The sequence below is a fragment of the Festucalex cinctus genome, chromosome 7, assembly GCF_051991245.1.
Source record: "Festucalex cinctus isolate MCC-2025b chromosome 7, RoL_Fcin_1.0, whole genome shotgun sequence".
In the NCBI taxonomy this organism is placed as follows: Eukaryota; Metazoa; Chordata; class Actinopteri; order Syngnathiformes; family Syngnathidae; genus Festucalex; species Festucalex cinctus.
This window is the reverse complement of record NC_135417.1, coordinates 23,713,628-23,739,105: the sequence shown is the minus strand read 5'-3', so window position 1 is coordinate 23,739,105 and position 25,478 is coordinate 23,713,628. Positions and strand designations below refer to the sequence as shown.

The 25,478-nt window shown below is 42.6% G+C and overlaps 14 non-coding genes across 14 annotated transcripts; all 14 read right to left on the bottom strand.

Annotated features, from left to right (window-relative positions):
• Positions 1–215: 215 nt before the first annotated feature.
• Positions 216–288, bottom strand: trnaa-ugc (transfer RNA alanine (anticodon UGC)). The gene has a single exon. It is a non-coding gene; the product is annotated as a tRNA-Ala (tRNA).
• Positions 289–2,531: 2,243 nt separating this feature from the next.
• On the bottom strand, positions 2,532–2,604 carry trnaa-agc (transfer RNA alanine (anticodon AGC)). Its single transcript has one exon. It is a non-coding gene; the product is annotated as a tRNA-Ala (tRNA).
• A 196-nt stretch (positions 2,605–2,800) lies between these two features.
• trnaa-agc (transfer RNA alanine (anticodon AGC)) lies at positions 2,801–2,873 on the bottom strand. Its single transcript has one exon. It is a non-coding gene; the product is annotated as a tRNA-Ala (tRNA).
• A 753-nt stretch (positions 2,874–3,626) lies between these two features.
• Positions 3,627–3,699, bottom strand: trnaa-ugc (transfer RNA alanine (anticodon UGC)). Its single transcript has one exon. It is a non-coding gene; the product is annotated as a tRNA-Ala (tRNA).
• Positions 3,700–5,390: 1,691 nt separating this feature from the next.
• On the bottom strand, positions 5,391–5,463 carry trnaa-agc (transfer RNA alanine (anticodon AGC)). Its single transcript has one exon. It is a non-coding gene; the product is annotated as a tRNA-Ala (tRNA).
• A 753-nt stretch (positions 5,464–6,216) lies between these two features.
• trnaa-ugc (transfer RNA alanine (anticodon UGC)) lies at positions 6,217–6,289 on the bottom strand. The gene has a single exon. It is a non-coding gene; the product is annotated as a tRNA-Ala (tRNA).
• Positions 6,290–7,730: 1,441 nt separating this feature from the next.
• On the bottom strand, positions 7,731–7,803 carry trnaa-ugc (transfer RNA alanine (anticodon UGC)). Its single transcript has one exon. It is a non-coding gene; the product is annotated as a tRNA-Ala (tRNA).
• Positions 7,804–10,046: 2,243 nt separating this feature from the next.
• trnaa-agc (transfer RNA alanine (anticodon AGC)) lies at positions 10,047–10,119 on the bottom strand. The gene has a single exon. It is a non-coding gene; the product is annotated as a tRNA-Ala (tRNA).
• Positions 10,120–10,315: 196 nt separating this feature from the next.
• On the bottom strand, positions 10,316–10,388 carry trnaa-agc (transfer RNA alanine (anticodon AGC)). Its single transcript has one exon. It is a non-coding gene; the product is annotated as a tRNA-Ala (tRNA).
• Positions 10,389–11,141: 753 nt separating this feature from the next.
• On the bottom strand, positions 11,142–11,214 carry trnaa-ugc (transfer RNA alanine (anticodon UGC)). Its single transcript has one exon. It is a non-coding gene; the product is annotated as a tRNA-Ala (tRNA).
• Positions 11,215–13,049: 1,835 nt separating this feature from the next.
• trnaa-ugc (transfer RNA alanine (anticodon UGC)) lies at positions 13,050–13,122 on the bottom strand. The gene has a single exon. It is a non-coding gene; the product is annotated as a tRNA-Ala (tRNA).
• Positions 13,123–17,953: 4,831 nt separating this feature from the next.
• Positions 17,954–18,026, bottom strand: trnaa-agc (transfer RNA alanine (anticodon AGC)). Its single transcript has one exon. It is a non-coding gene; the product is annotated as a tRNA-Ala (tRNA).
• A 196-nt stretch (positions 18,027–18,222) lies between these two features.
• Positions 18,223–18,295, bottom strand: trnaa-agc (transfer RNA alanine (anticodon AGC)). Its single transcript has one exon. It is a non-coding gene; the product is annotated as a tRNA-Ala (tRNA).
• A 6,578-nt stretch (positions 18,296–24,873) lies between these two features.
• trnaa-agc (transfer RNA alanine (anticodon AGC)) lies at positions 24,874–24,946 on the bottom strand. Its single transcript has one exon. It is a non-coding gene; the product is annotated as a tRNA-Ala (tRNA).
• Between the last annotated feature and the right edge of the window lie 532 nt (positions 24,947–25,478).

Sequence of the window (25,478 nt, the reverse complement as noted above, 5' to 3'; positions counted from 1 at the left end):
CGAATTCCCCTTCAATTCACAGAAGAAAATAACCAAAAACAACAACAACAACAAGTTAACGACCAGGCAAAATCCAAATGGAGAATATGGGTATCGATCCCACTACCTCTCGCACGCTAAGCAAGCGCTCTACCATTTGAGCTAATTCCCCTTTAACTTACAGATCAAAAACAACAAAAAGAACAATAAAAGTTAACGAGCAGGCAAAATCCAAATGGAGAATGTGGGCATCGATCCCACTACCTCTCGCATGCAAAGCGAGCGCTCTACCATTTGAGCTAATTCCCCTTCAACTCAAAGAAGAAAATCACCAAAAACAACAACAAGTTAACGGGGAGGCAAAATCCATTTGGAGAATGTGGGCATCGATCCCTCTACCTCTCGCATGCGAAGCAAGCGCTCTACCATTTGAGCTAATTCCCCGCCAACTCAAAGAAGATAATCACCAAAAACAACAACAACAAAAGTTAACAAGCAGGCAAAATCCATTTGGAGAATGTGGGCATCGATCCCTCTACCTCTCGCATGCGAAGCAAGCACTCTACCATTTGAGCTAATTCCCCTCCAACTCAAAGAAGATAATCACCAAAAACAACAACAACAAAAGTTAACAAGCAGGCAAAATCCAAATGGAGAATGTGGGCATCGATCCCATGAACACTAAACGAGAATTCGACCCTTTGAACTACTTCCCCTGCAAATCAGACAAGAAAATCACCAAAACAACAACCACAAACATTACGAGCAGGCATAATCCAACTGGAGAATGTGGGCATCGATCCCACTACCTCTCACATACAAAGCGAGCGCTTTACCATTTGAGCTAATTCCCCTTCAAATCACATAAGTAAATCACCAAAAACAACAACAACAAACATTACGAGCAGGTAAAATCCAAATGGAGAATGTGGGCATCGATCCCACTACCTCTCGCATGCAAAGTGAGCGCTCTACCATTTGAGTTAATTCCCTTGCAGCTCAAAGAAGATAACCACCAAAAACAACAACAACAAAAGTTAACGAGCAGGCAAAATCCAAATGGAGAATGTGGGCATCGATCCCACTACCTCTCGCATGCGAAGCAAGCGCTCTACCGTTTGAGCTAATTCCCCTTTAACTCACGCAAGTAAATCACCAAAAACAACAACAACAAACATTACGAGCAGGTAAAATCCAAATGGAGAATGCGGGCATCGATCCCACTACCTCTCGCATGCAAAGCGAGCGCTCTACCATTTGAGTTAATTCCCTTGCAGCTCAAAAGAAGATAATCACCAAAAACAACAACAACAAAAGTTAACGAGCAGGCAAAATCCAAATGGAGAATGTGGGCATCGATCCCACAAACGCTCAGCGAGCATTCTCCCATTTGAACTACTTTCCCTGCAAAGCATCCAAGAAAATCACCAAAAACAACAACAAACGTTACGATCAGGCATAATCCAAATGGAAAATGTGGGGATCGATCCCACTACCTCTCGCATGCGATGCAAGCGCTCTACCATTTAAGCTAATTCCCCTGCTGCTCAAAGAAGATAATCACCAAAAACAACAACAACAAAAGTTAACGAGCAGGCAAAATCCAAATGGAGAATGTGGGCATCGATCCCACCAACGCTCAGCGAGCATTCTCCCATTTGAGCTACTTCCCCTGCAAAGCATACAAGAAAATCACCAAAAACAACAACAAACGTTACGATCAGGCAAAATCCAAACGGAGAATGTGGGGATCGACCCCACTACCTCTCGCATGCGAAGCAAGCGCTCTACCATTTGAGCTAATTCCCCTTTAACTCACAAAAGTAAATCACCAAAAACAACAACAACAAACATTACGAGCAGGTAAAATCCAAATGGAGAATGTGGGCATCGATCCCACTACCGCTCGCATGCAAAGCAAGCGCTCTACCATTTGAGTTAATTCCCCTGCAGCTCAAAGAAGATAATCACCAAAAACAACAACAACAAAAGTTAACGAGCAGTCAAAATCCAAATGGAGAATGTGGGCATCGATCCCACAAACGCTAAGCGAGCATTCTACCATTTGAACGACTTCCCCTGCAAAGCATACAAGAAAATCACCAAAAACAACAACAAATGTTACGATCAGGCATAATCAAAATGTAAAATGTGGGGATCGATCCCACTACCTCTCACATGCGATGCAAGCGCTCTACCATTTAAGCTAATTCACCTGCAGCTCACAGAACAAAATCACCAAAAAGAACAACAAAAGTTAACGAGCAAGCAAAATCCAATTGGAGAACGTGGGCATCGATCCCACTACCGCTCGCATGCAAAGCAAGCGCTCTACCATTTGAGCTAAGTCCCCTGGAACTCCAAGAAGATAATCACCAAAAACAACAACAACAAAAGTTAACGAGCAGGCAAAATCCAAATGGAGAATGTGGGCATCGATCCCACGAACGCTAAGCGAGCATTCTTCCATTTGAACTACTTCCCCTGCAAATCATATAAGAAAATCACCAAAAACAACAACAATAAAAGTTAACGACCAGGCAAAATCCAAATGGAGAATGTGGGCATCGATCCCACTACCTCTTGCATGCTAAGCAAGCGCTCTACCATTTGAGCTAATTCCCCTTTACCTTACAGATCAAAATCACCAAAAAGAACAACAAAAGTTAACGAGCAGGCAAAATCCAAGTGGAGAATGTGGGCATCGATCCCACGAACGCTAAGCGAGCATTCTTCCATTTGAACTACTTCCCCTGCAAATCATATAAGAAAATCACCAAAAACAACAACAATAAAAGTTAACGACCAGGCAAAATCCAAATGGAGAATGTGGGCATCGATCCCACTACCTCTTGCATGCTAAGCAAGCGCTCTACCATTTGAGCTAATTCCCCTTTACCTTACAGATCAAAATCACCAAAAAGAACAACAAAAGTTAACGAGCAGGCAAAATCCAAGTGGAGAATGTGGGCATCGACCCTACGAACTCTCACATGCTAAAGCGAGCGCTCTACCATTTGAACCACTTCCCCTGAAATTCATACAAGAAAATCACCAAAAACAACAACAAAAGTTAACGAGCAGGCAAAATACAAATGGAGAATGTGGGCATCGATCCCACTACCTCTCACATGCAAAGCAAGCGCTCTACCATTTAAGCTAATTCCCCTTTAACTCACAGAAGAAAATCACCAAAAACAACAACAACAAACATTACGAGCAGGTAAAATCCAATTGGAGAATGTGGGCATCGATCCCACTACCTCTCGCATGCGAAGCAAGCGCTCTACCATTTGAGCTAATTCCCCTTTAACTCGCACAAGAAAATCACAAAAAACAACAACAACAAACATTACGAGCAGGTAAAACTCAATTGGAGAGTGTGGGCATCGATTCCACTGCCTCTCACATGCAAAGTGAGCGCTCTACCATTTGAGCTAATTCCCCTTCAACTCATAGAAGAAAATCACCAAAAACAACAACAACAACAAGTTAACGAGCAGGCAAAATCCAATTGTAGATTGTGGGCATCTTCCCCACTACGTCTCGCATGCTCAGCGAGCGCTCTACCATTTGAGGTAATTCCACTGCAACTCAGAAGATAATCACAAAAAACAATAAAAGTTAACGAGCAGGCAAAATGCAGATGGAGAATGTGGGCATCGATCCCACTACCTCTCGCATGCAAAGCGAGCGCTCTACCATTTGAGCTAATTCCCCTTCAACTCATAGAAGAAAATCACCAAAAACAATAACAACAAGTTAACGGGCAGGCAAAATCCAATTGGAGAATGTGGGCATCGATCCCACTATCTCTCGCATGCAAAGCAAGCGCTCTACCATTTGAGCTAATTCCCCTTCAACTCACATAAGAAAATCACCAAAAACAACAACAACAACAGCAACAAGTTAACGAGCAGGCAAAATCCAATTGTAGATTGTGGGCATCGATCCGACGACTTCTCGCATGCTAAACGAGCGCTCTACCATTTGAGCTAATTCCCCTGCAATTCAGAAGATAATCACAAAAAACAATAAAAGTTAACGAGCAGGCAAAATGCAGTTGGAGAATGTGGGCATCGATTCCACTACCTCTCGCATGCAAAGCGAGCACTCTACCATTTGAGCTAATTCCCCTTCAACTCATAGAAGAAAATCACCAAAAACAACAACAACAAGTTAACGGGCAGGCAAAATTCAATTGGAGAATGTGGGCATCGATCCCACGACCGCTAAGCGAGCATTCTACCATTTGAACTACTTCCCCTGCAAAGCACACAAGAAAATCACCAAAAACAACAAACGTTACGATCAGGCAACATCCAAATGGCGAATGTGGGGATCTATCCCATTACCGCTTGCATGCGAAGCAAGCACTCTACCATTTGAGCTAATTCCCCTGTAACTCAAAGAAGATAATCACCAAAAACAACAACAACAAAAGTGAACGAGCAGGCAAAATCCAAATGGAGAATGTGGGCATCGATCCCACAAAAGCAAAGCGAGCATTCTACCATTTGAACTACTTCCCCTGCAAAGCATACAAGAAAATCACCAAAAACAACAACAAATGTTACGATCAGGCATAATCAAAATGGAAAATGTGGGGATCGATCCCACTACCTCTCGCATGCGATGCAAGCGCTCTACCATTTAAGCTAATTCTCCTGCAACTCACAGAAGAAAATCACCAAAAACAACAACAACAAATTTAACGAGCAGGCAAAATCCAAATGGAGAATGTGGGCATCAATCTCACTACCTCTCACATGCTCAGCGAGCGCTCTTTCATTTGAGCTAATTCCCCTCAATTACTGAAAGAAAATCATCAAAAACAACAAAAGTTAACGAGCAAGCAAAACCCAATTGGAGAATGCGGGCATCGATCCCACTACCTCTCGCATGCAAAGCAAGCGCTCTACCATTTGAGCTAATTCCCCTGCAATTCAAAGAAGATAATCACCAAAAACAACAACAACAAAAGTTAACGAGCAGGCAAAATCCAAATGGAGAATGTGGGCATCGATCCCACGAATGCTAAGCAAGCATTCTACCATTTGAAATACTTCCCCTGCAAATCATACAAGAAAATCAACAAAAACAACAACAATAAAAGTTAACGACCAGGCAAAATCCAAATGGAGAATGTGGGTATAGATCCCACTACCTCTCGCATGCGATGCAAGCGCTCTACCATTTAAGCTAAGTCCCCTGGAACTCCAAGAAGATAATCACCAAAAACAACAACAACAAAAGTTAACGAGCAGGCAAAATCCAAATGGAGAATGTGGGCATCGATCCCACGAACGCTAAGCGAGCATTCTTCCATTTGAACTACTTCCCCTGCAAATCATATAAGAAAATCACCAAAAACAACAACAATAAAAGTTAACGACCAGGCAAAATCCAAATGGAGAATGTGGGCATCGATCCCACTACCTCTTGCATGCTAAGCAAGCGCTCTACCATTTGAGCTAATTCCCCTTTACCTTACAGATCAAAATCACCAAAAAGAACAACAAAAGTTAACGAGCAGGCAAAATCCAAGTGGAGAATGTGGGCATCGACCCTACGAACTCTCACATGCTAAAGCGAGCGCTCTACCATTTGAACCACTTCCCCTGAAATTCATACAAGAAAATCACCAAAAACAACAACAAAAGTTAACGAGCAGGCAAAATACAAATGGAGAATGTGGGCATCGATCCCACTACCTCTCACATGCAAAGCAAGCGCTCTACCATTTAAGCTAATTCCCCTTTAACTCACAGAAGAAAATCACCAAAAACAACAACAACAAACATTACGAGCAGGTAAAATCCAATTGGAGAATGTGGGCATCGATCCCACTACCTCTCGCATGCGAAGCAAGCGCTCTACCATTTGAGCTAATTCCCCTTTAACTCGCACAAGAAAATCACAAAAAACAACAACAACAAACATTACGAGCAGGTAAAACTCAATTGGAGAGTGTGGGCATCGATTCCACTGCCTCTCGCATGCAAAGTGAGCGCTCTACCATTTGAGCTAATTCCCCTTCAACTCATAGAAGAAAATCACCAAAAACAACAACAACAACAAGTTAACGAGCAGGCAAAATCCAATTGTAGATTGTGGGCATCTTCCCCACTACGTCTCGCATGCTCAGCGAGCGCTCTACCATTTGAGGTAATTCCACTGCAACTCAGAAGATAATCACAAAAAACAATAAAAGTTAACGAGCAGGCAAAATGCAGATGGAGAATGTGGGCATCGATCCCACTACCTCTCGCATGCAAAGCGAGCGCTCTACCATTTGAGCTAATTCCCCTTCAACTCATAGAAGAAAATCACCAAAAACAATAACAACAAGTTAACGGGCAGGCAAAATCCAATTGGAGAATGTGGGCATCGATCCCACTATCTCTCCCATGCAAAGCAAGCGCTCTACCATTTGAGCTAATTCCCCTTCAACTCACATAAGAAAATCACCAAAAACAACAACAACAACAGCAACAAGTTAACGAGCAGGCAAAATCCAATTGTAGATTGTGGGCATCAATCCGACGACCTCTCGCATGCTAAACGAGCGCTCTACCATTTGAGCTAATTCCCCTGCAATTCAGAAGATAATCACAAAAAACAATAAAAGTTAACGAGCAGGCAAAATGCAGTTGGAGAATGTGGGCATCGATTCCACTACCTCTCGCATGCAAAGCGAGCACTCTACCATTTGAGCTAATTCCCCTTCAACTCATAGAAGAAAATCACCAAAAACAACAACAACAAGTTAACGGGCAGGCAAAATTCAATTGGAGAATGTGGGCATCGATCCCAAAAACGCTCAGCGAGCATTCTACCATTTGAGCGACTTCCCCTGCAAAGCATACAAGAAAATCACCAAAAACAACAACAAACGTTACGATCAGGCAAAATTCAAATGGAGAACGTGGGTATCGATCTCACTACCTCTCGCATGCGAAGCAACCACTCTACCATTTGAGCTAATTCCCCTTTTACTCACAAAAGAAAATCACCAAAAACAACAACAACAAGTTAACGAGCAGGCAAAATGCATTTGGAGAATGTGGGCATCGATCCCACTACCTCTCTCATGCAAAGCGAGCGCTCTACCAATTGAGCTAAGTCCTCTTCAACTCACAGTAGAAAATCACCAAAAACAACAACAACAACAGCAACAAGTTAACGAGCAGGCAAAATCCAACTGGGTAATGTGGGCATCGATATCACTACCTCTTGCATGCAAAGCGAGCGCTCTACCATTTGAGCTAATTCCCCTGCAGGTCAAAGAAGTTAATCACCAAAAACAACAACAACAAAAGTTAACGAGCAGGCAAAATCCAAATGGAGAATGTGGGCATCGATCCCAAAAACGCTCAGCGAGCATTCTACCATTTGAGCGACTTCCCCTGCAAAGCATACAAGAAAATCACCAAAAACAACAACAAACGTTACGATCAGGCAAAATTCAAATGGAGAACGTGGGCATCGATCCCACTACCTCTCGCATGCAATGCAAGCGCTCTACCATTTGAGCGAATTCCCCTTCAATTCACAGAAGAAAATAACCAAAAACAACAACAACAACAAGTTAACGACCAGGCAAAATCCAAATGGAGAATATGGGTATCGATCCCACTACCTCTCGCACGCTAAGCAAGCGCTCTACCATTTGAGCTAATTCCCCTTTAACTTACAGATCAAAAACAACAAAAAGAACAATAAAAGTTAACGAGCAGGCAAAATCCAAATGGAGAATGTGGGCATCGATCCCACTACCTCTCGCATGCAAAGCGAGCGCTCTACCATTTGAGCTAATTCCCCTTCAACTCATAGAAGAAAATCACCAAAAACAACAACAAGTTAACGGGGAGGCAAAATCCATTTGGAGAATGTGGGCATCGATCCCTCTACCTCTCGCATGCGAAGCAAGCGCTCTACCATTTGAGCTAATTCCCCGCCAACTCAAAGAAGATAATCACCAAAAACAACAACAACAAAAGTTAACAAGCAGGCAAAATCCATTTGGAGAATGTGGGCATCGATCCCTCTACCTCTCGCATGCGAAGCAAGCACTCTACCATTTGAGCTAATTCCCCTCCAACTCAAAGAAGATAATCACCAAAAACAACAACAACAAAAGTTAACAAGCAGGCAAAATCCAAATGGAGAATGTGGGCATCGATCCCATGAACACTAAACGAGAATTCGACCCTTTGAACTACTTCCCCTGCAAATCAGACAAGAAAATCACCAAAACAACAACCACAAACATTACGAGCAGGCATAATCCAACTGGAGAATGTGGGCATCGATCCCACTACCTCTCACATACAAAGCGAGCGCTTTACCATTTGAGCTAATTCCCCTTCAAATCACATAAGTAAATCACCAAAAACAACAACAACAAACATTACGAGCAGGTAAAATCCAAATGGAGAATGTGGGCATCGATCCCACTACCTCTCGCATGCAAAGTGAGCGCTCTACCATTTGAGTTAATTCCCTTGCAGCTCAAAGAAGATAACCACCAAAAACAACAACAACAAAAGTTAACGAGCAGGCAAAATCCAAATGGAGAATGTGGGCATCGATCCCACTACCTCTCGCATGCGAAGCAAGCGCTCTACCGTTTGAGCTAATTCCCCTTTAACTCACGCAAGTAAATCACCAAAAACAACAACAACAAACATTACGAGCAGGTAAAATCCAAATGGAGAATGCGGGCATCGATCCCACTACCTCTCGCATGCAAAGCGAGCGCTCTACCATTTGAGTTAAATCCCTTGCAGCTCAAAAGAAGATAATCACCAAAAACAACAACAACAAAAGTTAACGAGCAGGCAAAATCCAAATGGAGAATGTGGGCATCGATCCCACAAACGCTCAGCGAGCATTCTCCCATTTGAACTACTTTCCCTGCAAAGCATACAAGAAAATCACCAAAAACAACAACAAACGTTACGATCAGGCATAATCCAAATGGAAAATGTGGGGATCGATCCCACTACCTCTCGCATGCGATGCAAGCGCTCTACCATTTAAGCTAATTCCCCTGCTGCTCAAAGAAGATAATCACCAAAAACAACAACAACAAAAGTTAACGAGCAGGCAAAATCCAAATGGAGAATGTGGGCATCGATCCCACCAACGCTCAGCGAGCATTCTCCCATTTGAGCTACTTCCCCTGCAAAGCATACAAGAAAATCACCAAAAACAACAACAAACGTTACGATCAGGCAAAATCCAAACGGAGAATGTGGGGATCGACCCCACTACCTCTCGCATGCGAAGCAAGCGCTCTACCATTTGAGCTAATTCCCCTTTAACTCACAAAAGTAAATCACCAAAAACAACAACAACAAACATTACGAGCAGGTAAAATCCAAATGGAGAATGTGGGCATCGATCCCACTACCGCTCGCATGCAAAGCAAGCGCTCTACCATTTGAGTTAATTCCCCTGCAGCTCAAAGAAGATAATCACCAAAAACAACAACAACAAAAGTTAACGAGCAGTCAAAATCCAAATGGAGAATGTGGGCATCGATCCCACAAACGCTAAGCGAGCATTCTACCATTTGAACGACTTCCCCTGCAAAGCATACAAGAAAATCACCAAAAACAACAACAAATGTTACGATCAGGCATAATCAAAATGTAAAATGTGGGGATCGATCCCACTACCTCTCACATGCGATGCAAGCGCTCTACCATTTAAGCTAATTCACCTGCAGCTCACAGAACAAAATCACCAAAAAGAACAACAAAAGTTAACGAGCAAGCAAAATCCAATTGGAGAACGTGGGCATCGATCCCACTACCGCTCGCATGCAAAGCAAGCGCTCTACCATTTGAGCTAAGTCCCCTGGAACTCCAAGAAGATAATCACCAAAAACAACAACAACAAAAGTTAACGAGCAGGCAAAATCCAAATGGAGAATGTGGGCATCGATCCCACGAACGCTAAGCGAGAATTCTTCCATTTGAACTACTTCCCCTGCAAATCATATAAGAAAATCACCAAAAACAACAACAATAAAAGTTAACGATCAGGCAAAATCCAAATGGAGAATGTGGGCATCGATCCCACTACCTCTTGCATGCTAAGCAAGCGCTCTACCATTTGAGCTAATTCCCCTTTACCTTACAGATCAAAATCACCAAAAAGAACAACAAAAGTTAACGAGCAGGCAAAATCCAAGTGGAGAATGTGGGCATCGATCCCACGAACGCTAAGCGAGCATTCTTCCATTTGAACTACTTCCCCTGCAAATCAAAAAAGAAAATCACCAAAAACAACAACAATAAAAGTTAACGACCAGGCAAAATCCAAATGGAGAATGTGGGCATCGATCCCACTACCTCTTGCATGCTAAGCAAGCGCTCTACCATTTGAGCTAATTCCCCTTTACCTTACAGATCAAAATCACCAAAAAGAACAACAAAAGTTAACGAGCAGGCAAAATCCAAGTGGAGAATGTGGGCATCGACCCTACAAACTCTCACATGCTAAAGCGAGCGCTCTACCATTTGAACCACTTCCCCTGAAATTCATACAAGAAAATCACCAAAAACAACAACAAAAGTTAACGAGCAGGCAAAATACAAATGGAGAATGTGGGCATCGATCCCACTACCTCTCACATGCAAAGCAAGCGCTCTACCATTTAAGCTAATTCCCCTTTAACTCACAGAAGAAAATCACCAAAAACAACAACAACAAACATTACGAGCAGGTAAAATCCAATTGGAGAATGTGGGCATCGATCCCACTACCTCTCGCATGCGAAGCAAGCGCTCTACCATTTGAGCTAATTCCCCTTTAACTCGCACAAGAAAATCACAAAAAACAACAACAACAAACATTACGAGCAGGTAAAACTCAATTGGAGAGTGTGGGCATCGATTCCACTGCCTCTCGCATGCAAAGTGAGCGCTCTACCATTTGAGCTAATTCCCCTTCAACTCATAGAAGAAAATCACCAAAAACAACAACAACAACAAGTTAACGAGCAGGCAAAATCCAATTGTAGATTGTGGGCATCTTCCCCACTACGTCTCGCATGCTCAGCGAGCGCTCTACCATTTGAGGTAATTCCACTGCAACTCAGAAGATAATCACAAAAAACAATAAAAGTTAACGAGCAGGCAAAATGCAGATGGAGAATGTGGGCATCGATCCCACTACCTCTCGCATGCAAAGCGAGCGCTCTACCATTTGAGCTAATTCCCCTTCAACTCATAGAAGAAAATCACCAAAAACAATAACAACAAGTTAACGGGCAGGCAAAATCCAATTGGAGAATGTGGGCATCGATCCCACTATCTCTCGCATGCAAAGCAAGCGCTCTACCATTTGAGCTAATTCCCCTTCAACTCACATAAGAAAATCACCAAAAACAACAACAACAACAGCAACAACAGCAACAAGTTAACGAGCAGGCAAAATCCAATTGTAGATTGTGGGCATCGATCCGACGACCTCTCGCATGCTAAACGAGCGCTCTACCATTTGAGCTAATTCCCCTGCAATTCAGAAGATAATCACAAAAAACAATAAAAGTTAACGAGCAGGCAAAATGCAGTTGGAGAATGTGGGCATCGATTCCACTACCTCTCGCATGCAAAGCGAGCACTCTACCATTTGAGCTAATTCCCCTTCAACTCATAGAAGAAAATCACCAAAAACAACAACAACAAGTTAACGGGCAGGCAAAATTCAATTGGAGAATGTGGGCATCGATCCCACGACCGCTAAGCGAGCATTCTACCATTTGAACTACTTCCCCTGCAAAGCACACAAGAAAATCACCAAAAACAACAAACGTTACGATCAGGCAACATCCAAATGGCGAATGTGGGGATCTATCCCATTACCGCTTGCATGCGAAGCAAGCACTCTACCATTTGAGCTAATTCCCCTGTAACTCAAAGAAGATAATCACCAAAAACAACAACAACAAAAGTGAACGAGCAGGCAAAATCCAAATGGAGAATGTGGGCATCGATCCCACAAAAGCAAAGCGAGCATTCTACCATTTGAACTACTTCCCCTGCAAAGCATACAAGAAAATCACCAAAAACAACAACAAATGTTACGATCAGGCATAATCAAAATGGAAAATGTGGGGATCAATCCCACTACCTCTCGCATGCGATGCAAGCGCTCTACCATTTAAGCTAATTCTCCTGCAACTCACAGAAGAAAATCACCAAAAACAACAACAACAAATTTAACGAGCAGGCAAAATCCAAATGGAGAATGTGGGCATCAATCTCACTACCTCTCACATGCTCAGCGAGCGCTCTTTCATTTGAGCTAATTCCCCTCAATTACTGAAAGAAAATCATCAAAAACAACAAAAGTTAACGAGCAAGCAAAACCCAATTGGAGAATGCGGGCATCGATCCCACTACCTCTCGCATGCAAAGCAAGCGCTCTACCATTTGAGCTAATTCCCCTGCAATTCAAAGAAGATAATCACCAAAAACAACAACAACAAAAGTTAACGAGCAGGCAAAATCCAAATGGAGAATGTGGGCATCGATCCCACGAATGCTAAGCAAGCATTCTACCATTTGAAATACTTCCCCTGCAAATCATACAAGAAAATCAACAAAAACAACAACAATAAAAGTTAACGACCAGGCAAAATCCAAATGGAGAATGTGGGTATAGATCCTACTAACTCTCGCCCACTAAGCAAGCGCTCTACCATTTGAGCTAATTCCCCTTTAACTTACAGATCAAAAACAACAAAAAGAACAATAAAAGTTAACGAGCAGGCAAAATCCAAATGGAGAATGTGGGCATCGACCCCACTAACTCTCACATGCTAAAACGAGCGCTCTACCATATGAACCACTTCCCCTGCAATTCATACAAGAAAATCACTAAAAACAACAAAAGTTAACGAGCAGGCAAAATCCAAATGGAGAACGTGGGCATCGATCCCACTACCTCTCACATGCTAAGCGAGCACTCTACCATTTGAGCTAATTCCCCTTCAACTCACAGTACAAAATCACCAAAAACAACAACAAGTTAACGAGCAGGCAAAATCCAATTGGAGAATGTGGGCATTGATCCCACTACCTCTCGCATGCAAAGCGAGCGCTCTACCATTTGAGCTAATTCCCCTCTAACTCACACAAGAAAATCACCAAAAACAACAACAAACGTTACGATCAGGCATAATCCAAATGGAAAATGTGGGGATCAATTCCACTACCTCTAGCATGCGATGCAAGCGCTCTACCATTTAAGCTAATTCCCCTTTAACTTACAGATCAAAATCACCAAAAAGAACAACAAAAGTTAACGAGCAGGCAAAATCCAAATGGAGAATGTGGGCATCAATTTCACTACCTCTCACATGCTCAGCAAGCGCTCTACCATTTCAGCTAATTCCCCTTTAACTTACAGATCAAAATCACCAAAAAGAACAACAAAAGTTAACAAGCAAGCAAAATCCAATTGGAGAATGTGGGCATCGATCCCACTACCGCTCGCATGCAAAGCAAGCGCTCTACCATTTGAGCTAAGTCCCCTGGAACTCCAAAAAGATAATCACCAAAAACAACAACAACAAAAGTTAACGAGCAGGCAAAATCCAAATGGAGAATGTGGGCATCGATCCCACGAACGCTAAGCGAGCATTCTTCCATTTGAACTACTTCCCCTGCAAATCATATAAGAAAATCACCAAAAACAACAACAATAAAAGTTAACGACCAGGCAAAATCCAAATGGAGAATGTGGGAATCATTCCCACTACCTCTTGCATGCTAAGCAAGCGCTCTACCATTTGAGCTAATTCCCCTTTACCTTACAGATCAAAATCACCAAAAAGAACAACAAAAGTTAACGAGCAGGCAAAATCCAAGTGGAGAATGTGGGCATCGACCCTACGAACTCTCACATGCTAAAGCGAGCGCTCTACCATTTGAACCACTTCCCCTGTAATTCATACAAGAAAATCACCAAAAACAACAACAAAAGTTAACGAGCAGGCAAAATCCAAATGGAGAATGTGGGCATCGATCCCACTACCTCTCGCATGCTCTACCATTTGAGCTAATTCCCCTTTACCTTACAGATCAAAATCACCAAAAAGAACAACAAAAGTTAACGAGCAGGCAAAATCCAAGTGGAGAATGTGGGAATCGACCCTACGAACTCTCACATGCTAAAGCGAGCGCTCTACCATTTGAACCACTTCCCCTGTAATTCATACAAGAAAATCACCAAAAACAACAACAACAAGTTAACGGGCAGGCAAAATCCAATTTGAGAATGTGGGCATTCATCCCACGACCTCTCGCATGCAAAGCAAGCGCTCTACAATTTGAGCTACTTCCCCTGCAAAGCATACAAGAAAATCACCAAAAACAACAACAAACGTTACGATCAGGCAAAATTCAAATGGAGAATGTGGGCATCGATCCCACTACCTCTCGCATGCAAAGCGAGCGCTCTACCATTTGAGTTAATTCCCCTGCAGCTCAAAAAAGATAATCACCAAAAACAACAACAACAAAAGTTAACGAGCAGGCAAAATCCAAATGGAGAACGTGGGCATCGATCCCACAAACGCTAAGCGAGCATTCTACCATTTGAACTACTTCCCCTGCAAAGCATACAAGAAAATCGCCAAAAACAACAACAAACGTTACGATCAGCCATCATCCAAATGGAAAATGTGGGCATCGATGCCACTACCTCTCGCATGCAAAGCAAGCGCTCTACCATTTTAGCTAACTCCCCTTTAACTTACAGATCAAAATCACCACAAAGAACAACAAAAGTTAACGAGCAGGCAAAAATCCAAATGGAGAATGTGGGCATCGACCCCACAACTCTCACATGCTAAAGCCAGCGCTCTATCATTTGAGCTAATTCCCCTTCAACTCATAGAAGAAAATCACCAAAAACAACAACAACAAGTTAACGAGCAGGCAAAATCCAATTGGAGAATGTGGGCATCTATCCCACTACCTCTCACATGCAAAGCGAGCGCTTTACCATTTGAGCTAATTCCCCTTCAACTCATAGAAGAAAATCACCAAAAACAAAAACAACAAGTTAAAGGGCAAGCAAAATCCAATTGGAGAATGTGGGCATCGATCCCACTACCTCTCGCATGCTAAACGAGCACTCTACCATTTGAGCTAATTCCCCTGCAACACAGAAGATAATTACAAAAAACAATAAAAGTTAACGAGCAGGCAAAATGCAGATGGAGATTGTGGGTATCGATCCGACGACCTGTCGCATGCGAAGCAAGCGCTCAACCATTTGAGCTATTTCCCCTTTAACTCACAAAAGAAAATCACCAAAAACAACAACAACAAACATTACGAGCAGGTAAAATCCAAATGGAGAATGTGGGCATCAATCCCACTCCCTCTCGCATGCGAAGCAAGGGCTCTACCATTTGATCTAATTCCCCTTTAACTCACAAAAGAAAATCACCAAAAAGAACAACAAAACTTAACGAGCAGGCAAAATCCAAATGGAGAATGTGGGCATCAATTTCACTACCTCTCACATGCTCAGCAAGCACTCTACCATTTAAGCTAATTCCCCTTTAACTTACAGATCAAAATCACCAAAAAGAACAACAAAAGTTAACGAGCAAGCAAAATCCAATTGGAGAATGTGGGCATCGATCCCACTACCGCTCGCATGCAAAGCAAGCGCTCTACCATTTGAGCTAAGTCCCCTGGAACTCCAAGAAGATAATCACCAAAAACAACAACAACAAAAGTTAACGAGCAGGCAAAATCCAAATGGAGAATGTGGGCATCGATCCCACGAACGCTAAGCGAGCATTCTTCCATTTGAACTACTTCCCCTGCAAATCATATAAGAAAATCACCAAAAACAACAACAATAAAAGTTAACGACCAGGCAAAATCCAAATGGAGAATGTGGGCATCGATCCCACTACCTCTTGCATGCTAAGCAAGCTCTCTACCATTTGAGCTAATTCCCCTTTACCTTACAGATCAAAATCACCAAAAAGAACAACAAAAGTTAACGAGCAGGCAAAATCCAAGTGGAGAATGTGGGCATCGACCCTACGAACTCTCACATGCTAAAGCGAGCGCTCTACCATTTGAACCACTTCCCCTGTAATTCATACAAGAAAATCACCAAAAACAACAACAAAAGTTAACGAGCAGGCAAAATCCAAATGGAGAATGTGGGCATCGATCCCACTACCTCTCGCATGCTCTACCATTTGAGCTAATTCCCCTTTACCTTACAGATCAAAATCACCAAAAAGAACAACAAAAGTTAACGAGCAGGCAAAATCCAAGTGGAGAATGTGGGAATCGACCCTACGAACTCTCACACGCTAAAGCGAGCGCTCTACCATTTGAACCACTTCCCCTGTAATTCATACAAGAAAATCACCAAAAACAACAACAACAAGTTAACGGGCAGGCAAAATCCAATTTGAGAATGTGGGCATTCATCCCACGATCTCTCGCATGCAAAGCAAGCGCTCTACAATTTGAGCTACTTCCCCTGCAAAGCATACAAGAAAATCACCAAAAACAACAACAAACGTTACGATCAGGCAAAATTCAAATGGAGAATGTGGGCATCGATCCCACTACCTCTCGCATGCAAAGCGAGCGCTCTACCATTTGAGTTAATTCCCCTGCAGCTCAAAAAAGATAATCACCAAAAACAACAACAACAAAAGTTAACGAGCAGGCAAAATCCAAATGGAGAACGTGGGCATCGATCCCACAACTCTCACATGCTAAAGCCAGCGCTCTATCATTTGAGCTAATTCCCCTTCAACTCATAGAAGAAAATCACCAAAAACAACAACAAAAGTTAACGAGCAGGCAAAAATCCAAAGGGAGAATGTGGGCATCGACCCCACAACTCTCACATGCTAAAGCCAGCGCTCTATCATTTGAGCTAATTCCCCTTCAACTCATAGAAGAAAATCACCAAAAACAACAACAACAAGTTAACGAGCAGGCAAAATCCAATTGGAGAATGTGGGCATCTATCCCACTACCTCTCACATGCAAAGCGAGCGCTTTACCAATTGAGCTAATTCCCCTTCAACTCATAGAAGAAAATCACCAAAAACAAAAACAACAAGTTAAAGGGCAAGCAAAATCCAATTGGAGAATATGGGCATCGATCCCACTACCTCTCGCATGCTAAACGAGCACTCTACCATTTGAGCTAATTCCCCTGCAACTCAGAAGATAATTACAAAAAACAATAAAAGTTAACGAGCAGGCAAAATGCAGATGGAGAATGTGGGTATCGATCCGACTACCTGTCGCATGCGAAGCAAGCGCTCAACCATTTGAGCTAATTCCCCTTTAACTCACAAAAGAAAATCACCAAAAACAACAACAACAAACATTACGAGCAGGTAAAATCCAAATGGAGAATGTGGGCATCAATCCCACTCCCTCTCGCATGCGAAGCAAGGGCTCTACCATTTGATCTAATTCCCCTTTAACTCACAAAAGAAAATCACCAAAAAGAACAACAAAACTTAACGAGCAGGCAAAATCCAAATGGAGAATGTGGGCATCAATTTCACTACCTCTCACATGCTCAGCAAGCGCTCTACCATTTAAGCTAATTCCCCTTTAACTTACAGATCAAAATCACCAAAAAGAACAACAAAAGTTAACGAGCAAGCAAAACCCAATTGAAGAATGTGAGCATCGATCCCACTACCGCTTGCATGCAAATCAAGCGCTCTACCAATTGAGCTAAGTCCCCTGGAACTCCAAGAAGATAATCACCAAAAACAACAACAACAAAAGTTAACGAGCAGGCAAAATCCAAATGGAGAATGTGGGCATCGATCCCACGAACGCTAAGCGAGCATTCTTCCATTTGAACTACTTCCCCTGCAAATCATATAAGAAAATCACCAAAAACAACAACAATAAAAGTTAACGACCAGGCAAAATCCAAATGGAGAATGTGGGCATCGATCCCACTACCTCTTGCATGCTAAGCAAGCGCTCTACCATTTGAGCTAATTCCCCTTTACCTTACAGATCAAAATCACCAAAAAGAACAACAAAAGTTAACGAGCAGGCAAAATCCAAGTGGAGAATGTGGGCATCGATCCCACGAACGCTAAGCGAGCATTCTTCCATTTGAACTACTTCCCCTGCAAATCATATAAGAAAATCACCAAAAACAACAACAATAAAAGTTAACGACCAGGCAAAATCCAAATGGAGAATGTGGGCATCGATCCCACTACCTCTTGCATGCTAAGCAAGCGCTCTACCATTTGAGCTAATTCCCCTTTACCTTACAGATCAAAATCACCAAAAAGAACAACAAAAGTTAACGAGCAGGCAAAATCCAAGTGGAGAATGTGGGCATCGACCCTACGAACTCTCACATGCTAAAGCGAGCGCTCTACCATTTGAACCACTTCCCCTGTAATTCATACAAGAAAATCACCAAAAACAACAACAAAAGTTAACGAGCAGGCAAAATCCAAATGGAGAATGTGGGCATCGATCCCACTACCTCTCGCATGCTCTACCATTTGAGCTAATTCCCCTTTACCTTACAGATCAAAATCACCAAAAAGAACAACAAAAGTTAACGAGCAGGCAAAATCCAAGTGGAGAATGTGGGAATCGACCCTACGAACTCTCACATGCTAAAGCGAGCGCTCTACCATTTGAACCACTTCCCCTGTAATTCATACAAGAAAATCACCAAAAACAACAACAACAAGTTAACGGGCAGGCAAAATCCAATTTGAGAATGTGGGCATTCATCCCACGACCTCTCGCATGCAAAGCAAGCGCTCTACAATTTGAGCTACTTCCCCTGCAAAGCATACAAGAAAATCACCAAAAACAACAACAAACGTTACGATCAGGCAAAATTCAAATGGAGAATGTGGGCATCGATCCCACTACCTCTCGCATGCAAAGCGAGCGCTCTACCATTTGAGTTAATTCCCCTGCAGCTCAAAAACGATAATCACCAAAAACAACAACAACAAAAGTTAACGAGCAGGCAAAATCCAAATGGAGAACGTGGGCATCGATCCCACAAACGCTAAGCGAGCATTCTACCATTTGAACTACTTCCCCTGCAAAGCATACAAGAAAATCGCCAAAAACAACAACAAACGTCACGATCAGCCATCATCCAAATGGAAAATGTGGGCATCGATGCCACTACCTCTCGCATGCAAAGCAAGCGCTCTACCATTTGAGCTAATTCCCCTTTAAACTTACAGATCAAAATCACCACAAAGAACAACAAAAGTTAACGAGCAGGCAAAAATCCAAAGGGAGAATGTGGGCATCGACCCCACAACTCTCACATGCTAAAGCCAGCGCTCTATCATTTGAGCTAATTCCCCTTCAACTCATAGAAGAAAATCACCAAAAACAACAACAACAAGTTAACGAGCAGGCAAAATCCAATTGGAGAATGTGGGCATCTATCCCACTACCTCTCACATGCAAAGCGAGCGTTTTACCATTTGAGCTAATTCCCCTTCAACTCATAGAAGAAAATCACCAAAAACAAAAACAACAACAGCAACAAGTTAACGAGCAGGCAAAATCCAACTGGGTAATGTGGGCATCGATATCACTACCTCTTGCATGCAAAGCGAGCGCTCTACCATTTGAGCTAATTCCCCTGCAGGTCAAAGAAGTTAATCACCAAAAACAACAACAACAAAAGTTAACGAGCAGGCAAAATCCAAATGGAGAATGTGGGCATCGATCCCAAAAACGCTCAGCGAGCATTCTACCATTTGAGCGACTTCCCCTCCAAAGCATACAAGAAAATCACCAAAAACAACAACAAACGTTACGATCAGGCAAAATTCAAATGGAGAACGTGGGCATCGATCCCACTACCTCTCGCATGCAATGCAAGCGCTCTACAATTTGAGCGAATTCCCCTTCAATTCACAGAAGAAAATAACCAAAAACAACAACAACAACAAGTTAACGACCAGGCAAAATCCAAATGGAGAATATGGGTATCGTTCCCACTACCTCTCGCACGCTAAGCAAGCGCTCTACCATTTGAGCTAATTCCCCTTTAACTTACAGATCAAAAACAACAAAAAGAACAATAAAAGTTAACGAGCAGGCAAAATCCAAATGGAGAATGTGGGCATCGATCCCACTACCTCTCGCATGCAAAGCGAGCGCTCTACCATTTGAGCTAATACCCCTTTAACTTACAGATCAAAATCACCAAAAAGAACAACAAAAGTTAACGAGCAAGCAAAATCCAATTGGAGAATGTGGGCATCGATCCCACTACCGCTCGCATGCAAAGCAAGCGCTCTACCATTTGAGCTAAGTCCCCTGCAACTCCAAGAAGATAATCACCAAAAACAACAACAACAAAAGTTAACGAGCAGGCAAAATCCAATTGGAGAATGTGGGCATCGATCCCACTATCTCTCGCTTGCAAAGCAAGCGCTCTACCATTTGAGCTAATTCTCTTTCGACTCACAGAAGAAAATCACCAAAAACAACAACAACAACAAGTTAACGAGCAGGCAAAATCCAATTGGAGAATGTGGGCATCGATCCCACTACCTCTCGCATGCTAAACGAGCGCTCTACCATTTGAGCTAATTCCCCTGCAACTCAGATGATAATTACAAAGAACAACAAAAGTTAACGAGCAGGCAAAAATCCAAATGGAGAATGTGGGCATCGACCCCCCAACTCTCACATGCTAAAGCACGCGCTCTTTCATTTGAGCTAATTCCCCTTCAACTCATAGAAGAAAATCACCAAAAACAACAACAAGTTAACGAACAGGCAAAATGCAGATGGAGAATGTGGGTATCGATCCGACTACCTGTCGCATGCGAAGCAAGCGCTCAACCATTTGAGCTAATTCCCCTTTAACTCAAAAAAGAAAATCACCAAAAAGAACAACAAAACTTAACGAGCAGGCAAAATCCAATTGGAGAATGTGGGCATCGATCCCACTACCTCTCACATGCTCTACCATTTGAGCTAGTTTCCCTTCAACTCATAGAAGAAAATCACCAAAAACAACAACAACAAGAAGTTAACGGGTAGGCAAAATCCAATTTGAGAATGTGGGCATTAATCCCACGACCTCTCGCATGCAAAGCAAGCGCTCTACCATTTGAGCTACTTCCCCTGCAAAGCATACAAGAAAATCACCAAAAACAACAACAAACGTTACGATCAGGCAAAATTCAAATGGAGAATGTGGGCATCGATCCCACTACCTCTCGCATGCAAAGCGAGCGCTCTACCATTTGAGTTAATTCCCCTGCAGCTCAAAAAAGATGATCACCAAAAACAACAACAACAAAAGTTAACGAGCAGGCAAAATCCAAATGGAGAACGTGGGCATCGATCCCACAAACGCTAAGCGAGCATTCTACCATTTGAACTACTTCCCCTGCAAAGCATACAAGAAAATCACCAAAAACAACAACAAACGTTACGATCAGGCAAAAATCCAAATGGAGAATGTGGACATTGATCCCACTAACTCTCACATGCTAAACGAGCGCTCTACCATTTGAGCTAATTCCCCTGCAACTCAGAAGATAATCACAAAAAACAATAAAAGTTAACGAGCAGGCAAAATGCAGTTGGAGAATGTGGGCATCGATCCCACTAACTCTCGCATGCAAAGCGAGCGCTCTACCACTTGAGCTAATTCCGCTTCAACTCATAGAAGAAAATCACCCAAAACAACAACAACAAGTTAACGGGCAGGCAAAATCCTATTGGAGAATGTGGGCATCGATCCCACTACCGCTCGCATGCAAAGCAAGCGCTCTACCATTTGAGCTAATTCCCCTTCAACTCACAGAAGAAAATCACCAAAAACAACAACAACAAAAGTTAACGAGCAGGCAAGATGCAGTTGGAGAATGTGGGCATCGATCACACTACCTCTCGCATGCAATGCAAGTGCTCTACCATTTGAGCTAATTCCCCTTCAACTCACAGAAGAAAATCACCAAAAACAACAACAACAACAAGTTAACGAGCAGGCAAAATCAAATTGGAGAATGTGGGCATCGATCCCACTACCTCCCGCATGCTAAGCGAGCGCTCTACCATTTGAGCTAATTCCCCTGCAACTCAGAACATAATCACAAAAAACAATAAAAGTTAACGAACAGGCAAAATCCAATGGGAGAATGTGGGCATCGATCCCACTACCTCTCACATGCAAAGCAAGCGCTCTACCATTTGAGCTAATTCCCCTTTAACTCACAAAAGAAAATCACCAAAAACAACAACAACAAACATTACGAGCAGGTAAAATCCAAATGGAGAATGTGGGCATCGATCCCACTACCTCACGCATGCGAAGCAAGCGCTCTACCATTTGAGCAAATTCCCCTTTAACTCACAAAAGAAAATCACCAAAAACAACAACAACAAACATGACCAGGTAGAATTCAACTGTAGAATGTGGGCTTCGATCACACTACCTCTCGCATGCAAATCGAGCGCTCTACCATTTGAGCTAATTCCCCTCCAATAAATGCAAGAAAATAATCAAAAACAACAAAAGTTAATGAGCAAGCACATTCCAATCGGAGAATGTGGGCATCAATCCCACTACCTCTCGCATGCAAAGCGAGCGCGCACCCATTTGAGCTAATTCCCCTTCAACTCAAAGAAGATAATCACCAAAAACAACAACAAGTTAAAGGGCAGGCAAAGCCCAATTGGAGAATGTGTGCATCGATCCCACTACCTTGCGCATGCGAAATAAGCGCTCAACCGTTTGAGCTAATTCCCCTTTAACGCACAAAAGAAAATCACCAAAAACAACAACAACAAACATTACGAGCAGGTAAAATCGAAATGGAGAATGTGGGCATCAATCCCACTCCCTCTCGCATGCGAAGCAAGCGCTCTACCATTTGATCTAATTCCCCTTTAACTCACAAAAGAAAATCACCAAAAAGAACAACAAAACTTAACGAGCAGGCAAAATCCAAATGGAGAATATGGGTATCGATCCGACTACCTGTCCCATGCGAAGCAAGCGCTCAACCATTTGAGCTAACTCCCCTTTAAATCACAAAAGAAAATCACCAAAAAGAACAACAAAACTTAACGAGCAGGCAAAACCCAATTGGAGAATGTGGGCATCGATCCCACTACCTCTCGCATGCTCTACTATTTGAGCTAATTTCCCTTCAACTCATAGAAGAAAATCACCAAAAACAATAACAACAACAAGTTAACGGGCAGGCAAAATCCAATTTGAGAATGTGGGCATTCATCCCACGACCTCTCGCATGCAAAGCAAGCGCTCTACCATTTGAGCTACTTCCCCTGCAAAGCATACAAGAAAATCACCAAAAACAACAACAAACGTTACGATCAGGCAAAATTCAAATGGAGAATGTGGGCATCAATCCTACTACCTCTCGCATGCAAAGCGAGCGCTCTACCATTTGAGTTAATTCCCCTGCAGCTCAAAAGAGATAATCACCAAAAACAACAACAACAAAAGTTAACGAGCAGGCAAAATCCAAATGGAGAACGTGGGCATCGATCCCACAAACGCTAGGTGAGCATTCTACCATTTGAACTACTTCCCCTGCAAAGCATACAAGAAAATCACCAAAAACAACAAACGTCACGATCAGGCATCATCCAAATGGAGAACGTGGGCATCGATCCCACAAACGCTAAGCGATCATTCTACCATTTGAACTACTTCCCCTGCAAATCATACAAGAAAATCACCAAAAACAACAACAATAAAAGTTAACGACCAGGCAAAATCCAAATGGAGAATGTGGGTATCGATCCCACTACCTTGCGCATGCGAAATAAGCGCTCAACCGTTTGAGCTAATTCCCCTTTAACGCACAAAAGAAAATCACCAAAAACAACAACAACAAACATTACGAGCAGGTAAAATCCAAATGGAGAATGTGGGCATCAATCCCACTCCCTCTCGCATGCAAAGCAAGCGCTCTACCATTTGATCTAATTCCCCTTTAACTCACAAAAGAAAATCACCAAAAAGAACAACAAAACTTAACGAGCAGGCAAAATCCAAATGGAGAATATGGGTATCGATCCGACTACCTGTCCCATGCGAAGCAAGCGCTCAACCATTTGAGCTAACTCCCCTTTAAATCACAAAAGAAAATCACCAAAAAGAACAACAAAACTTAACGAGCAGGCAAAACCCAATTGGAGAATGTGGGCATCGATCCCACTACCTCTCGCATGCTCTACTATTTGAGCTAATTTCCCTTCAACTCATAGAAGAAAATCACCAAAAACAATAACAACAACAAGTTAACGGGCAGGCAAAATCCAATTTGAGAATGTGGGCATTCATCCCACGACCTCTCGCATGCAAAGCAAGCGCTCTACCATTTGAGCTACTTCCCCTGCAAAGCATACAAGAAAATCACCAAAAACAACAACAAACGTTACGATCAGGCAAAATTCAAATGGAGAATGTGGGCATCAATCCTACTACCTCTCGCATGCAAAGCGAGCGCTCTACCATTTGAGTTAATTCCCCTGCAGCTCAAAAGAGATAATCACCAAAAACAACAACAACAAAAGTTAACGAGCAGGCAAAATCCAAATGGAGAACGTGGGCATCGATCCCACAAACGCTAAGTGAGCATTCTACCATTTGAACTACTTCCCCTGCAAAGCATACAAGAAAATCACCAAAAACAACAAACGTCACGATCAGGCATCATCCAAATGGAGAACGTGGGCATCGATCCCACAAACGCTAAGCGATCATTCTACCATTTGAACTACTTCCCCTGCAAATCATACAAGAAAATCACCAAAAACAACAACAATAAAAGTTAACGACCAGGCAAAATCCAAATGGAGAATGTGGGTATCGATCCCACTACCTCTCGCACGCTAAGCAAGCGCTCTACCATTTGAGCTAATTCCCCTTTAACTTACAGATCAAAAACAACAAAAAGAACAATAAAAGTTAACGAGCAGGCAAAATCCAAATGGAGAATGTGGGCATCTACCCCAATAACTCTCACATGCTAAAACGAGCGCTCTACCATTTGAACCACTTCCCCTGCAATTCATACAAGAAAATCACTAAAAACAACAAAAGTTAACGAGCAGGCAAATCAAAACGGAGAACGTGGGCATCGATCCCACTACCTCTCGCATACGAAGCAAGCGCTCTACCATTTGAGCTAATTCTCCTTTACCTCACACAAGAAAATCACCAAAAACAACAACAAAAGTTAACGAGCAGGCAAAATCCAATTTGAGAATGTGGGCATTCATCCCACGACCTCTCGCATGCAAAGCAAGCGCTGTACAATTTGAGCTACTTCCCCTGCAAAGCATACAAGAAAATCACCAAAAACAACAACAAACGTTACGATCAGGCAAAATTCAAATGGAGAATGTGGGCATCGATCCCACTACCTCTCACAGGCAAAGCAAGCGCTCTACCATTTG